The sequence below is a fragment of the Pan paniscus genome, chromosome 13 (assembly GCF_029289425.2).
Source record: "Pan paniscus chromosome 13, NHGRI_mPanPan1-v2.0_pri, whole genome shotgun sequence".
Lineage (NCBI taxonomy): Eukaryota > Metazoa > Chordata > Mammalia > Primates > Hominidae > Pan > Pan paniscus.
In genome coordinates this window covers 132516734-132532945 of record NC_073262.2, presented here as the reverse complement: position 1 = coordinate 132532945, position 16212 = coordinate 132516734, and the positions used below count along the sequence as shown (strand labels likewise).

Genomic DNA, 16212 nt, shown 5'->3' with positions numbered 1-16212 from the left:
AGTGAGGGTCTGTGGTGTGCTGGGTATACATTATTGTGTATAACGTTTTGCCCTTGACTCTTTCAAAATATATCTTCTCTCTTCCTAAACGACTTTGTCTTTTTGCCTGCTATAACTTAGTAATGACTCCTATTATCTGCACTTGCCCACTTGAAGAGTCTTTTTAAATACACTTTTTTTTTTTTTTTTTTGAGACGGAGTTTTGCTCTTGTTGCCCAGGCTGGCGTGCAATGGCGCGATCTCGGCTCACCGCAACCTCTGCCTCCCAGGTTCAGGCGATTCTCCTGCCTCACCCTCCCTAGCAGCTGGGATTATAGGCATGTGCCACCACGCTCAGCTAATTTTGTATTTTTAGTAGAGACGGGGTTTCTCCATGTTGGTCAGGCAGGTCTCGAACTCCCCACCTCAGGTGATCCGCCTGCCTCAGCTTCCTGAAGTGCTGGGATTACAGGCATCAGCCAGTGCACCCGGCCTAAACACACTTTTTATTTTAGGTCAGTTTCAGAGTCACAGAAAAGCTTCAGAGATAGAGTTCTCCTATACTCCACATCCAGTTTCTCTTTGTGAAAATTTTAACATTAGTATGGTACATTTGACACAACTAATGACCCAGTATTGATACATTATTACTGCCTATACTTTATTTGAATTTTCTTAATTTTCACCTAATGTCTTTCTGTTCCAGGATCCTATCCAGGGTGTCACGTAACATGTAGTGAATGACTTTTTAAAACTTATGCTTTTTGAGGCATTTATTTCTGATTATAAAGTATAGAGCAATTGTTAAAATTTGAATAAAGAAAACTAAGAACCACCCCCAATTTTGCCACCTCATATAACCACTATAAACATTTTTGTATGTAGTCTTTCCTTCTAGCCTCTGTTTTAATAATAGCAGATCATATTGCTTTTCCTTATGCTATTATATGATGAACATTTTCCTGTTGCATTATTAGTTCTTCATTAATGTGCTTTATATTTACTTAACCATAATTGTTAAAATCTTTCCCTTTTTGTCAGATTAAAATTTTTTTTTTTTTTTTTTTTGGAGATGGAGTCTCACTCTTTCCCAGGCTGGAGTGCAGTGGCATAATCTTGGGTCACTGCAGCCTGTACCTCCTGGGTTCAAGCGATTCTCTTGCCTCAGCCTTTCAAGTAGCTGGGACTACAGGCTCACGCCACCATAGCTGGCTAATTTTTGTAGTTTTAGTAGAGACAGGGTTTCACTATGTTGACTGGGTTGGTTTCGAACTTCTGACCTCAGGTGATCCATCCTCCTTGGCCACCCATGCTGGGATTACAGGTGTAATCCACCACACCTGGCCAAAAACTATTGTTAATAATCCTTTTTAAAAATGCTAGCTTTGTACTCATATCTGTGAAGCCATGCTTTTTTAAAAAGTTAATTTTTTTAAATTTTTTTTTGATACAGGGTCTTGCTCAGTTGCCCAGGCGGGAGTGCAGTGGCTCCATCTTAGTTCACTGCAGCCTTCACTTCCTGGGCCCAAACTATCCTCCTGCCTCAGCCCTCCTGAGTGGATCAGACTATAGGCGTGCATCACGATGCCTGGCTAATTTTTTTTTTTTTTTTTTTTTGTATTTTTGGTAGAGACAACATGGGGTTTCACCATGTTGCCCAGGCTGGTCTTGAACTCCTGAGCTCAAGTGATCTGTCTGCTTTGGCATCCCAAGGTGCTGGGATTACAGGTGTGAGCCACCGTGCCTGGCCCAAGCCATGTTTTTAAATGAAATTTTCCTCCCTTATCTTTTGTATTACCTTGGAGTATCTTGCATTAACTTGGGATACTTGTAATATCATTTGTATTACCCTTGTGCAGGATGTGGCTCTTTGCTTGTGGCAGCCCAATGGGAAGAGTAAGAAGACTCCTTGTTGTGGCTCACAGGCTCCTACATGGCCACCTCTCTGACATCATCTCCTGCTTTTCTTGCCTGCTACTTGCTCTTCTTGCTCTGTGGAACGTCATCTTCTAGATCTTAATGGCTGTTTCTTCATGCGTAAGGTTTTAGCTCAGATGGCCTTACTTGGTCATCCTATCCATAATAATTCCTTTTTCTGATAGGAACATTTTCACCTGCAAGTAAATAGAAAACTTGACCAACAAGGCCTTAAACAGATTGGGGTTTGTTTTTCCTTGCACGACATGGTTCGTTTGCACAGTGGTTCCAGCAACGGCCAGGCTCTGTGTGTTTCTGCTCTGCCATTCTAAGCAGCAAATGGTTCTCACGGTTACTGAATGGCTGTCAAGGCTTGAAGTCATTGTGTCCATTGCATTTGAGTCAGGAAGAAGAAAAGATACTGTTGTGTTCCTATTGTTGTTTATCTAGAAAGCAAAAGTATTCCTAGAGGATGCCTAGCCTGTCTCCCTGTATATCTTATTACTGACAACTGGATCATACTTCTGGCAAAAAAAAAAAAAAAAAAAAAGAAAAAAGAAAAAAAAACCCGCACACAGTAATGGTATTTTGTACACAGCCAGGTTTAGACCATTGGCTTTTAAATTCTTCTAATATGCAGTCTAATGTGAATGACCTACTGTGTGTCAGCACTGTATGTGAAGGCATATCTGTGTAACTGAAGTAAGTTGCATGAGCTGTGCTTAATGATTATGCATGCTCTATTTGCTTTTCTCTGTTTCATTTGAAAGTTTTGGTTAGGACCTTTTAAGTCTGGATGCCCTGAACCTTTTTTGAAGCATAGATTCTTTAGCAGTCTGAAGCTCGTGGATACCTCAGAATAATATTGTTAAATTCACAAAATTAATACCCATAAGATTCAAAAAAACCAAAGATCTCAAAATGTTGAAGTCTAGCTCTCAAACTGTGAAAGCTGGTATGTAATCAGTAATATGTTTATTAGCACTGTCAGTAACGATCTAGCAGCTTCTCAAAGTAGTTGAGTGTAAAGGATAGTTTGAGGTATCTGCAGCAATTGTAATGTGATGTAATATCAGTGATTTCTTTTGGTACAAACTTAAAGGTACCGCCAATAATGCTGTGGTTTGTTGCCTATTCATATGAGAAAGAAATGTTAAAATTCTTTTTTTTTTGGTGGGGGGAGGATGAAGTCTCGCTGCATTGCCCAGACTGGAGTAGAGTGGCGCGATCTCGGCTCACTGCTACCTCCGCCTCCTGGGTTTAAGTGATTCTGCCTCAGCCTCCCGAGCAGCTGGGACTCTAGGCACGACCACTATGCCCAGCTAATTTTTGTATTTTTAGCAGAGGCGGGGTTTCACTATGTTGGCCAGGCTGGTCTTGAACTCCTGACTTCAAGTGATCCACCTGCCTTGGCCCCCTCAGAGTGCTAGAGTTACAGGCATGAGTCACCATGCCTGGCTTTAATTTCAATTAGAGGTTAGTGAAATTATTTCTTCCAAGTTTAAGAATCCTCGTTATGAACCAGTGGTCTAAATTGATTTCATGCCTCTAATCTTGAAGTTTGAAAGAAATAACTGGCTTTAGCCCAATCATGACTCATCCCTGAGGGCGAGGGAATAGCCTGCTTCCTGGGAGGTAAAGGCGGTTGTAGCTGGATTCTTTTAGCAGGGAAGAAAGGTGGGGTAGTTGGAATTTGGGTAGGGAACCCTGTCTGCTACCATCTTCTGTCTGTAGTCTCTACTTCTTATCTTCTTCTTCTCTTCCCACTGCTTAGTTTTCCTCACAGAACTGTCTGGTAATTGCTATTTATCTGCCGACCCTGGTAGAGTGTATGTTCCTTGAGGGAAAAGACTGTCTTATTACCTTCCAGTTCCTAAAAAACTGTTCTGAAGTAGGGTAACAGTAAAAATAAAATTCGGTTCTCTTTTTTTTTTTTTTTTTTTTCAGACAGTCTCATTCTGTCACCCAGGCTGGAGTGCAGTGGGGCAATCTCGGCTCACTGCAACCTCCACCACCCAGGTTCAAGCAGTTCTCCTGCCTCAGCCTCCCAAGTTGCTGGGTTTACAAGTGTGTGCCACCACACCTGGCTAATTTTTGTGTTTTTAGTAGAGGAGGGGGGTTTCACCATATTGGCCAGGCTGGTCTTGAGCTCCTGACCTCAGGTGATCCACCCACCTTAGCCTCCCAAAGTGCTGGGATTACAAGCGTAAGCCACCTCGCCTGGCCAAAGTGAGTCACTGCGCCTGGCCAAAGTTTTCCTTATTATGTAATACTTTTGAAGGTAGAAAGCATTTTGTGAACAAAATAGAATTTTTAAAAACAGCTTTATTGAGCCGGGTGTGGTGGCTCATGACTGTAATCCCAGCACTTTGGGAGACTGAGGCAGGCGGATTACCTGAGGTCAGGAGTTCAAGACCAGCCTGGCCAACATAGTGAAACCCTGTCTCTACTAAAAACACAAAAATTAGCCAGGCGTTGTGGCACATGCCTGTAATCCCAGCTACTAGTGAGGATGAGGCAGGAGAGTTGCTTGAGCCCGGGAGACGGAGGTTGCAGTGAGCCAATATTGCGTCGCTGCACTCCAGCATGGCCGATAGAGCAAGACTCTGTCTCAAAAAAAAAAAAAAAAATAGCGTTATTGAGATATAATTCACATGCCATACAATTCACCTATTTACAGTAGGCAGTACTTTTTTTTTTTTTTTTAAAAGACAGAGTCTCCCTCTGTTGCCCAGGCTGGAGTGCAGTGGCGCGATCTCAGCTCACTGCAACCTCTGCCTCCCGGGTTCAAGCGATTCCCCTGCCGCAGCCTCCAGAGCAGCTGGGACTACAGGTATGTGTCACCACGCCCACCTAATTTTTGTATTTTTAGTAGAGACAGGGTTTCACCATGTTGGCCTGGGTGATCTCCAACTCCTGACCTCAAGTGATCCACCCGTGCTGGCCTCCCAATTGCTGGGATTACAGGCGTGAGCTACCGCGCCTGGCCAAATTCTATTAACTTTTAGGTTAAATTTTAGAATTAATGTTGTAATGTGCTGTCTTCTTAGTTAAAAATCTTATCAACTGAAAAGTATCTTAATCATCTGTAGTATGGGACTGCAAATGGAAACTGTTATTTGGATTTCTCTTTAGGAAGAAATACCCCATTGGCAATTTCAATTTACTATTTCTACTTAAATTATTTGAATTTAAACATCTCGTTAACTAGAAAATACGTTTGTTGGTTATGATAGTGTCACTTCAAGCAGGTTAGATAGGAAACAGTTATTGGAAGATGCCAAATTCATTTCAGAACCAAATTCAAGTATAGTGATGACTCTACTTTTTGCGAAACAATTTACCAGGTTTCTGTTTGTTTTTTAATTCCTAGGTTGTAGAAGTTCAACTAAAGCAAACATGAAATGTGTGATGGACTTTTAAGAGCTTCCTTTGTATGACAGTCTGTACATAGTGTGTTAAGTTCTCAAGAATCTCTCCTTAAAAACTTTGAAGTTCTTTTGTGCAACTGTGTTTTGAATAAACCCATGTCAGTTAAAAACAAACCAAACAACAGAACTTCCATAGGCTTTCTTTTTGTATGTAACAACTTGTTTTAAAAGACCTATTAGCGCCTTCTATATATTTGGTATGCAGTTTGTTTGGAAGATTATAGGTGTGAATTGTGTATTTGGGTTGTTTTGTCATTTCAGTTGTTTGCATGTTTTCAGGCTTTCCTTTGAAACCTATCCACAGTTATATATTGCTCATTCATTCATGCCCCTAGACCTTTCTGAAGTTGTCTCTTGCTAGAACTCCCTTTTTGCCTCCCATTCTAGACCATTCCACTTCTCTCTTGGGGAAATACCTTATTTTCATGAGTTCTTATATACCAGCTCTTCCTGGAATGTGTATTGCCACCCCTAGGGCTCGGGTTGCTCTTCTCTAATAGTACTTAGAGTAGTAGTTTGTCACCTTTTACTCCAGTTACTTGTTTCCATTTTGGTCTTCCGTTGGTCTGAGCTTCCCAGCATTCTTTTAAACCTTGCATGCATCCTACCAAAGATTCCAATATCACCGCTGGCTATCTGCACACCTCACTTCAAGTTGTCTTTGAAAGAGGGCTTGGGCTAGCTCATGTCTTTCACAGCTGATAGCACAGGGTAGAATCTTGGTCTAGTTTATTCTAGCTCATTCTTGCTGGTTTTCCTGATTTTTTTTTCCACCTGAGGAAAACCTTAACTGTTCTAACACTTTGGAGGTGTGGCAGTACCTCCTGTTTCTACTTCTTTTTACAGTTTTAACTATTTTTCTATTCCCTGTGGCTGAAAAAGTGATTGCGTATATAAATTTGGTGGCTAGACCGTGTGCCATGGCTTGTGGCCAAGGTGGGTGGATTGCTTGAGCTCAGGAGTTCGAGACAGGCCTGGAAATCTCATCTGTATTAAAAAAAAAGAAGAAGAAGAAATTTGATGGCTGTGGTTTTGTTTAGCCCTCTTTTTCTTGCTTTACTGGTTTCTTAATGTTTTTCTCTTTTACTTCAATAAGGAATGGGAAAAGAAAATATACCATTTTATTGTTTCTTGATGATGACTTTTAGTGTATTCAGCAATACTGAGCACAGTGGCTCATGCTTTGGGAGGCCAAGGTTGGAGGAACGTTTGAAGCCAGGAGTTTAAGACCAGCCTGGGCAACAGTGAGACACCTCCCAACCTCTGTCTCTACAAAAACTAAAAATAAATTAGGTGGATGTGGTGGGGCACACTTATAATTCTAGCTACTGGGGAGGCTGAGGTGGGATGACCACTTGAGCCCAGGAGGTGGAGGTTATAGTGAGCTTTGATTGTGCTACTGCACTTCAGCCTTGGTGGACAGTGGGACCCTGTCTTTAAAAAAAAATTTAAACAAAATGCTATCTGAAACAAATTTTAGAGAAGAATCTTTTTTTTATACTGTGTATTATCACTTAAAAAGTTGGTTTTTTTATTACTGTATATAGTATAATACAAATAGAAAGTTTTGATATGAATTTACCCTTTTAAAGGTCAGTGTATAAGTAAATTGGCCTGAGAGTCAGGCAACTGGAGTTCTAATTCTAATCCTTAGACGCTTGAGCATAGATGAATTTCCTTTGCGTCTTACTTTTTGTGTTAAATGTGAGTAATGGCTTTCTCTTGCTATAATTCTGGGGTTATTAGGGTTAAAGAGAGACACATGTTAGAAGTCTTTGTACATTGTTGTTACTTCGTGCGCTGTGGCTTAATTTTGTCTTTGTTATTGGGGGAAATCTCTGAATGAGTCAAGTTTACACTAATGTCAATTTGGAGGTATAAAAAATAAAGTGGGACTTAAAAAATATTCAAACATTAATTGAATGCCTGCTTACCTAAGACTATTACTTGACATTGACTTATCAATGTGTGTCTAATGAAATCCTTAAGAATGGAATTAGGCAGCTGGGCCTTAGGGAAACCAGTATTTCAGAAACTATCACCTGTTGTCTCTACTGTCTTTGTGTCTGCTGTCTCTCTCTTTCTCTCTAAAGACTGCTTTCTAATTTGACTGTATTAAATACAGCCATTATAATGCCAAACTTAGGTTTTACAATCTAGGTACCCAAAGAGTCTTGGGAGGAGACTCTCATTGGTCCATCATAGGTTGTTTGTTGAGTCTTGAATCCTGGTTAACTTGTGGCAGGTGTTGTGACTATCTGGAAGGGTGTTAGGTATTATGTTGCAGCATTCATAGGAGTCTGTGGGAACGTAGGGGGGAGAGAGAGGAGGCAAACATGGTTGTCTAATGTAAGTACCCACTTGCAGAGGCATCTAACGAAATGTCTAAGTTTGCAAAGTGCCATGGGGCTCTTCAGAGTTGTAATTATGCAGAAGTATGGAGAACTTTAAGGCAAGAAGATTTTGTAAAACTTGAATAGATAATTATCTTTATTTATTTAGAGACGGAGTCTCACTCTGTCGCCCAGGCTGGAGTGCAGTGGCACGATCTCAGCTGACTGCAACCTCCGCCTCCTGGTTCAAGCGATTCTCCTGCCTCAGCCTCCGGTGTAACTGGGATTACAGGTGCATGCCACCACACCTGGCTAATTTTTGTATTTTTAGTAGAGACGAGGTTTCACCACATTGGCCAGGCTGGTCTCCAACTCCTGACCTCAAATAATCCTCCCGCCTTGGCCTCCCAAAGTGCTGGGATTACAGGCGTGAGCCACTGCACCTGGCCCCTTATTTATTTTTTAGTTGTCTTGTTATATTGGTTGCTGAGAGAAGTGTTTTAAAATCCACTTTGGATTTGGTATTTTTTAGTTTTTTAATATGTAATATTAGGCCTTGTATATAAATGAAGTGTATATAAATTGAGAATTGCAGTGTCACTGGATTAAACCCTTTTTCACTATGGAGGTACTCTTTTTATCTCTAGTAATGCCTTTTAATGCCTTAAAAGACTTTTTAAGAGTAGTTTCAGGCTCACATAGCAAAAATCAGCTGAAGGTACAGAGATTTCCTGTACACTCCTCTACCCCTCAACATGCATAGCCTTTTCCTGTGATCAACATCCCCCACCGAAGTGGTACATTTGTTACAGTCAGTGAACCTACATTGACATGTTATTACCCAGAGTCCCTAGTTTACATTCGGATTTATTCTTTTTGCATCTTCTATCAAATTTGTAATGACATACAGCTACCGTTGTAGTATTATAAACTGTAATTTTTACCACCCTAAAAGTTTTTATTACTTTTAAAAACAAGAGTCTTACTGTAAAGTCTTTTTTAGATACACCAGCTTTGCCTAGTGTTTGTATGGTATTTTTCATCTTCTTTCATTCTGTATTCTTGTTTCTTAGATTATCTCTTGTAGTTAGAGTATTTTAAAAGCCTAGTCTGATAATCTTAACTAGAGATGGAGTTTTACTTCATTTTATTTTCTGATTTGTTGCCTTCATAATAGTTTATTATTATTATTTTATTATTTTTGAGACGGAGTCTCGCTCTGTCACCCAGGGTGGAGTGCAGTGGCGCCATCTCAGCTCACTGCAACCTTCACCTCCCAGGTTCAAGCGATTCTCCTGCCTCAGCCTCCCGACCATGCCCAGCTAATTTTTGTATTTTTAGTAGAAACGGGGTTTCACCATGTTGGCCAGGCTGGTCCCGAACTCCTGACCTCAGGTGATCCACCTGCCTCAGCCTCTCAAAGTGCTGGGATTACAGGTGTGAGCCACCACGCCTGGCTGAGTTTATTATTTTTAATAGATGATTCTAGTCTCTGCCTGCCTGTTTTACAAAGTAAAACAGTATATTTAACAAGGTCTTTTTGTGGAAAATACAACGACCTTAAAATGATAACTCCATTTACCAAGTTCCTGTTGGCCTTAAGATACTGTCATTTGAATAAATTTTTTTGAATCTTACTCTATAGTATAATATAGAGTTAATATTCATTTACATTTAGCTGTAAAGGTGACAACCTTTACTTTTTCCTGGGCCACTTCTTTTCTGCTGGTGGAAAAACTTTTAATCTGACCAAAACTTCATTCATAGGAGATAATTTCACTTGGTGTAGAATGTTTTATTTTATTATTTTATTATTATTTTTTTAGAGATGGTGTCTCACTCTGTTGCCCAGGCTGGTATGAAGTGGTGCTATCATGGTCACTGTAGTCTCAAAATTCTGGGCTCAAGCGATCCTCCTGCACAGCTCTACATGTGGCTAGTTTATTTTGTTTTTGAATTACGACATGTCTGGGTTTAGATGTCTTTTATTTATCCTGTTTGAGCTCAGTGAGGTCCCTCGCATCTGTGGATTCATATCATTTACTGGTTCTAGAAAATTCTCAGCCCCTAAATGTTTAGATATGTCTCTCACATTTCTTCACTCTTCTACTTCTGGAATTTTTATTAAACTTATATATGAATTTCTCACTTTATTCTCTGCATATCTTATTTTTAATCTTTTGTTCTTTCTGTGATATATTTTATATAATTCCTTCTGTCTTCCACTTTGCTGTCTTTGTCTAATAGGCCGCCACACCTATTTTGTTTTTGACTTAGGACATGTCTGGGTTTAGATGTCTTTTATTTATCCTGTTTGAGCTCAGTTAGGTCCCTTGCATCTGTGGATTCATATCATTTACTGGTTCTAGAAAATTCTCAGCCACTAAATGTTTAGATATGTCTCACATTTCTTCACTCTTCTACTTCTGGAATTTTTATTTAAACTTATATATGAATTTCTCACTTTATTCTCTGCATGTCTTATTTTTAATCTTTTGTTCTTTCTGTATATATTTTATATGATTCCTTCTGTCTTCCACTTTGCTGTCTTTGTCTAATAGGCAGCCAGACCTGTCTGAGCTTTATTATTTTATTTTTCATGTTAGAAATTCTGTTTGGTTGTTTTCCAAATCTATGTAACATTTAATAGTTTTTCTGTTTCATTTATCTTTTTCATGTTTGTCCTTTATGCATCTACACATTGTGAGCATTTTAAGATCTGATAATTCTCCTATATGAAATGTTTTGTGTCTTTTTGCAGGTTTTTATTCATGGTGCCTTGTTTACTTGAGTGTTATGTATATTCTGTTCATTGTCCTTAGATTATGTGTAGCATTTTCCGAGGCCTAAAGGTGCCTTTCTCTAAAGGTTTACTTTGCTCTTGTCAAGTATTTAGATGCACTAAGAGCTTGCTACCCAAAGTATGGTTCTCAGACTGGCAGAGAAGTTTTTTTAGGAAACATGGCACCTCAAGTTCTATCCCTGTATTTTAACAAGAATGTGAATTTTAACAAGATCCATAGGTAATTCTTAGGCACGTTAAATACTGAGCATCGCTGCGTTAAGTGATCAGTAGGATTTGAAGTTCCTTGGCTTAAAGTTTCTTGGATCATTCACCTGATTCGAAATATGCCTACAAATCTTGGCCACACATGTATAATTTCTCAGGTATAGATTTTCTTTTCCCCTTCCTTCTCTTCTCTCCTGCTGTCTCCCCTGTCTTGCTTGCTTTTTTAGCAACAAGGCAACTTTCCCAGCAGTCGGTTTGGGATGGGGTTCAGGAATATTTCTGGTCATCTTCATCATGAAAGTGTATCCCATAGTTTTTTTTCCCTTATTTCATGAGTTGAGAGTTGATAAAGGCCTTTAAAAACAATATTAAATTGTGTAATCCTTACACAGGGGCCATGCTATTCTTCTCCGTATAGTTCCACTTTTAGTGTGTGTGCTGCCAAAGTGATCACGATAAAGACTTTTTTTAAAAAGCTTGAAATGATATTAGATTCTTGAGTATTTTGGGTTTGGAAAGTCGGCAGGGGGTGCAGTTAGCTTCAAACACAAATAATCAGCATCATTAGTTATTAGGGAAATACGTATTAGAACAATAATAAGATACTACTACACACCCAGCAGAATAACGAAAAAAAAATTTTTTTTTTGAGCCAGAGTCTCACTCCGTCACCCAGGCTGGAGTGCAGTGGTGCCATCTCAGCTCGCTGCAGCCTCCACCCCTCAGGTTCAAGTGCTTCTCTTGCCTCACCCTCCCGAGTAGCTGGGATTACGGTTATGCATCACCAATCTGGCCACTTTTTGTATTTTTAGCAGAGATGGGGTTTCACTATGTTGGCCAGGCTGGTCTCGAACTCCTGACCTCAGTCTGCCCGCCTTGGCCTCCCAAAGTGCTGGGATTACAGGCATGAGCCACCGCACCTGGCCTAGAATAATCAAAATTTAAAAGACTGGCAACACCAATTGTTGGTGAGGATATGGAGCAACTGGGACTTCTATACTTGTTAGTAAGTGTGTAAAATAGTACAGTTACTTTGGAAAAAAAGATCTGGAGTTTCCTTTAAAAGTTAATTATAGGCCGGGTGAGGTGGCTCACTCCTATAATCCCAATACTTTGAGAGGCTGAGGTGGGCGGATTGCTTGAGTCCAGGAGTTTGGGACCAGCCCGGGTAACATATCAAGATCCTGTCTCTACTCACCTCCATCTCCCCACAAGGAAAGCCAGGCATGGCGGCACACACCTATACTCACAGCTACTCAGGAGGGTGAAGCAGGAGGATTGCTTGAGCCCAGAAATTAAAGGTTGCAGTGAACTGTGATTGCACCACTGTACTCCAGCCTGGGTAACAGAGTGAGACTCTCTCTCTACCAAAAAAAAAAAAAAAAAAGAAGTTAATCATAATCTTTCTTATGATGATCTAGTGATTCTACTCTTAGTTAATTCTGCTCAAAAGAGATGAAAGCATGTATCCATGGAAAGACTTGTAGAAAAATCTAGCAGCTTTAAACTTAACGGGCAAAACTTAGTCCATCAACAGAAAAATGGGTAATCAAAATGTTCGTATTCATACAGTAGAATATTCAGCAATAAGAAAGCAAAAATATTGATAAAACTCAGCAACATAGATGAATCTCAGGCTATTATTATGCTGAGTCAAAGAAGCCTTACACAAAAGAGTACATACTATGTTTCCACTTATATAAAATTCTACAATAGGCAAGACAATGGTAAAAAAAAAAAAATTAGAACAGTAGTTGCAGAGTTGGGAGGTGAAGTGCAGGGACTGATTGGGGAGGAGCGTGAGGAAAGTTTCTTGGGTGATAGACTGTATATCCTGGTAAGGATTTGGGTTACACAGGTGTGTGTGTTTGTCACAACTCATTGAATTTTACACTTAACACTTGGGCATTTCGTTGTTGAAAATTTAACTGAAAACATGAAGCAAAATTTGAAAACTGTGTTATGATACATAAAGTATAATGGTGCCTGCAGCTTACTTTGAAATACATCAAAAAATAGGATGGATAGTTGGCAGACACAGGGGTACGTAAATGAGGATATGGATACATATGTAATAAAACATATGTAAAACTTTTCATTGTAGAAGCTAGATGGGACTTACAGGTATTGAGCAATTCTCAACTTTTTTGTATTTTGAGAAATTTTATAATCTGCATGCAGGGGAAAGGTAGTGAGAAGTAAAAGAAGAATCAAAATGGAAAGTTCAGGAAGATAATTCAATTTGTGTAACTAGCCTGTTTTACAAATGTTGTTCAATTTATGTTTATGCCCATTTGAAGACGAGTGGTAGCTGTAGTCTTACTGATTTGAATGTGAATATGGCTTTTTATTTTTTATTTTTATTTTTTCGAGGCAGGGTCTCACTCTGTCACCCAGGCTGGAGTGCAGTGGTGCGATCTCAGCCCACGGCAGTCTCCGTCTCCTGGGCTCAAGCGATCCTCCCACCTCAGCCCCGAAAGTCGCTGGGACTAGAGATGCGCACTACCATGCCCGGCTAATTTTTGTATTTTTTGTGGAGAAGGGGTTTCGCCATGCTGCCCAGGCTGGTCTCAAACTCCGCTCAAGCAGTTTGCCCACTTTGGCCTCCCAAAGTGCTGGGATTACAAGTGTGAGCCACCGTGCCTGACCTAATTTTTTTTGTATTTTGTCACATTATTCTCAAATGGGTGACAATGTCTTTACCTCTGAAAGGCATAATGATTTCTTTGACAGATGAGAAAACTCAGGCTTAGTTATGAAATTTTTCCAAGATAACATGACTTAAAATGGTAGAGCCAGGGTTTGAACAGACTCAAGACATAGGTACTTTTTACTACTTCTCTCTCTGCTCCACTGTTGACATTTAGGTGTATTTTTGCAGACTTTTTTCCTACACATCTATAAACAAATACATACCTTTCCTTCCCCCTGCTTCTTTCTTATGCTTTGAGTCTCAGCTTAAAATGTCTCTTCAGAGAGCTGTTACCTGATGATTCAACCCAAAGTAGCTTTTTCCTTCCTCCTTCCCATTATCCTCTACTCCTTCCTATTTTTCTCCTATTTCACTTTTCATGGGACTTACCACAATGTGCATATAGTTTGTTTATTTTCTCTTTCCAATTGAGGTGAGCTCCATTGTAGCAAACAGTATTGACACCTGTCAAATAGGCCTTCAAATATTTGCTGAAGGAATGAATTAACAATGTTCTGTCTATGAATGTCAGTGCAGTATATACAGATTTACCCCTTTGCTTTTGAGGACCTCTAAATATGCCATAGTATTGATACAGTATACTTATTAACTGTTCCTTTGCTGAGAACATTCGGATCATCTCCATTTTTCCACAGTGACGTACTGCAGTGAGCATCGTGATTACATCCTTGCTTACTTGTGCAAGTATTTCTTTAGGTTAGATTCCTAGAAGTTTCTAAGGATATCAGTGGCAGTTTTTAATTGTGGGAGTTGGGAGAGTCATGTAAAAATTACAAAGGAATAGAAGATGATACGTAATGATACCAAAACAATAGTGTAAATCTGTGTCACAGTTGTCAAACCTAGCTGATACTAGAAAAATAGTTATTTTGCTTTTTTTCCTTTTTAGTTTCTTTTGGTGTTTTTGTTTTGTTTTGTTTTGTTTTGACGCAGGGTCTCCCTCTGTCACCCAGGTTGGAGCACAGTGGCACAATCATGGCTTGCTGCAGCCTTGACTTCCTGGGCTCAAGCAGTCCTCCCACCCCACCACCTTAGCCTCCGGAGTAGCTGGGCCTAGATGTGCATGTCACCACACCCGGCTATTTTAATTTTATTTTTTATTTTTGAGACAGTTTCGCTCTGTCGCCCAGGTTAGAGTACAGTGGCATGATCTCAGCTTACTGCAGACTTCACTTCCCAGGCTCAAGCAGTCCTCCCACCTCAGCTTGCTGAGTAGCTGGGGCCACAGATGTGCACCACCACCACGCCAGGCTAAATTTTTTTTTTTTTTTTTTGGTAGAGAGGGGGTTTCACCATGTTGCCTAGGCTGGTCTCAAACTCCTGAGATCAAGTGATCCTACCGCTTCAGCCTCCAAAAGTGCTGGCATTACAGGTGTCAGCCACTGCGCCCAGCCCCAGCTAATTTTTAAATATTTTGTAGAGATGGGGTCTCCTTATATTGCCCAGACTGGTCTTGAACTCCTGGGCTCAAGCCACCTTCTTGTGCCTTGGCCTCCCATAGTGCTGGGATTATAGGCATGAGACATTGCACCCAGCCTATTATTCTAAGAATGGTTTGATTTTCCCGTACCCCCATTCTGATAGGGTCCAGGAATCTGTATTACAGAAATTTACGTTTGGGAAATACAGCTCTGAATTTTGTCTTGGCTCCTGGTTTGTACGTATTCTGGCTCAATATAGAGGCAGTCTTTGGCATCTACTTATTTTTGGTAAAAATGCTAAATGTAGAAATGTGGGGCATTAGTCTATAGAGTATGGCATTTAAAATTTTTTTTAACTTTTGAAAAATATTCGAGACATTCTAAATGAATTTAGGTATAATTACTCTGAAATGCATGATCTTAAACAAAAATTTGACACTGTTATTCACCAGGTGTTAAAGTTACAGTCTGTATTTTCTCCCCGACTTTGAGTTACATTTTAATGCTTCCTTTCCCCCTAGCTTAACTATAATCTTAATAATTTTTGTTTCTGACAGTTCCCCAGGTTGTAGCTCTATTGATGACAGGCTACATACTTGTTTGGAAAAGATTATAACACAAATCCATGGTTATCACAACGTTAAAATATTTTTTATTGCAAGTCAGGAATAGACGTCCTAATCTGAACTATGTTAAAGAGTTAACCTCTGTAGGCTGGGTGTGGTGGCTCACACCTGTAATCCCAGTACCTTGGGAGGCCGAGGCAGGCGGATCACCTGAGGTCAGGAGTTCCAGACCAGCCTGGCCAACATGGTGAAGCCCCATCTCTACTAAAAATACAAAAATTAGCCGGGTGTGGTGGTGCGTGCCTGTGGTCCCAGCTGCTGAGGAGGCTGAGGCAGGAGAATTGCTTGAACCCGGGAGGCGGAGGTTGCAGTGAGCCTAGACTGCGCCATTGCACTCCAGCCTGGGCGACAGAACAAGACTCCATCTCAAAAAAAAAAAAAAGAGTTAACTTCTGTGATGTCATTATTATGGTGGAGTTCACAATAGTGACAAGAATATATATTGAAGAGAATATTTTTGAAAATATTGCCTTATTATGTGTGTCTTAATGCTGGAAAGGTTATTTACCAAATATAAAATTGTTTTTGTCCATAGGGAGCACTTTGCTGTAATCTACAGGGTACCTTGTACTGTAACTTTTATTCTTAGCCAGGAGGTTTCTGTCTGTCGCTTAAGGGAGAGAAGCATTTACAAATCATTCTCTCTCTGCTCCCTCAGCAGCTCCTCATTTTTCATAATCACCTAATGAGTCCCTAATAAATGGTATTATTATATCTTTATAAGGAAGAACTTTTAAAGTACCCCATTGAAGAAAAACTGAAATAAACATTAGGTTGGAGTC

At 40.0% G+C, this 16212-nt stretch overlaps 1 protein-coding gene and 1 non-coding gene across 51 annotated transcripts in view; one reads left to right on the top strand and one right to left on the bottom strand.

The window, feature by feature from the left end:
• Nucleotides 1-16212, top strand: part of TRIP12 (thyroid hormone receptor interactor 12) — a 161457-nt gene that overhangs the window by 16592 nt on the left and 128653 nt on the right. The gene's annotated exons all lie outside the window — the stretch shown is intronic.
• LOC112439129 (U6 spliceosomal RNA) lies at nt 11017-11124 on the bottom strand. The gene has a single exon (XR_003027435.1). It is a non-coding gene; the product is annotated as a U6 spliceosomal RNA (small nuclear RNA).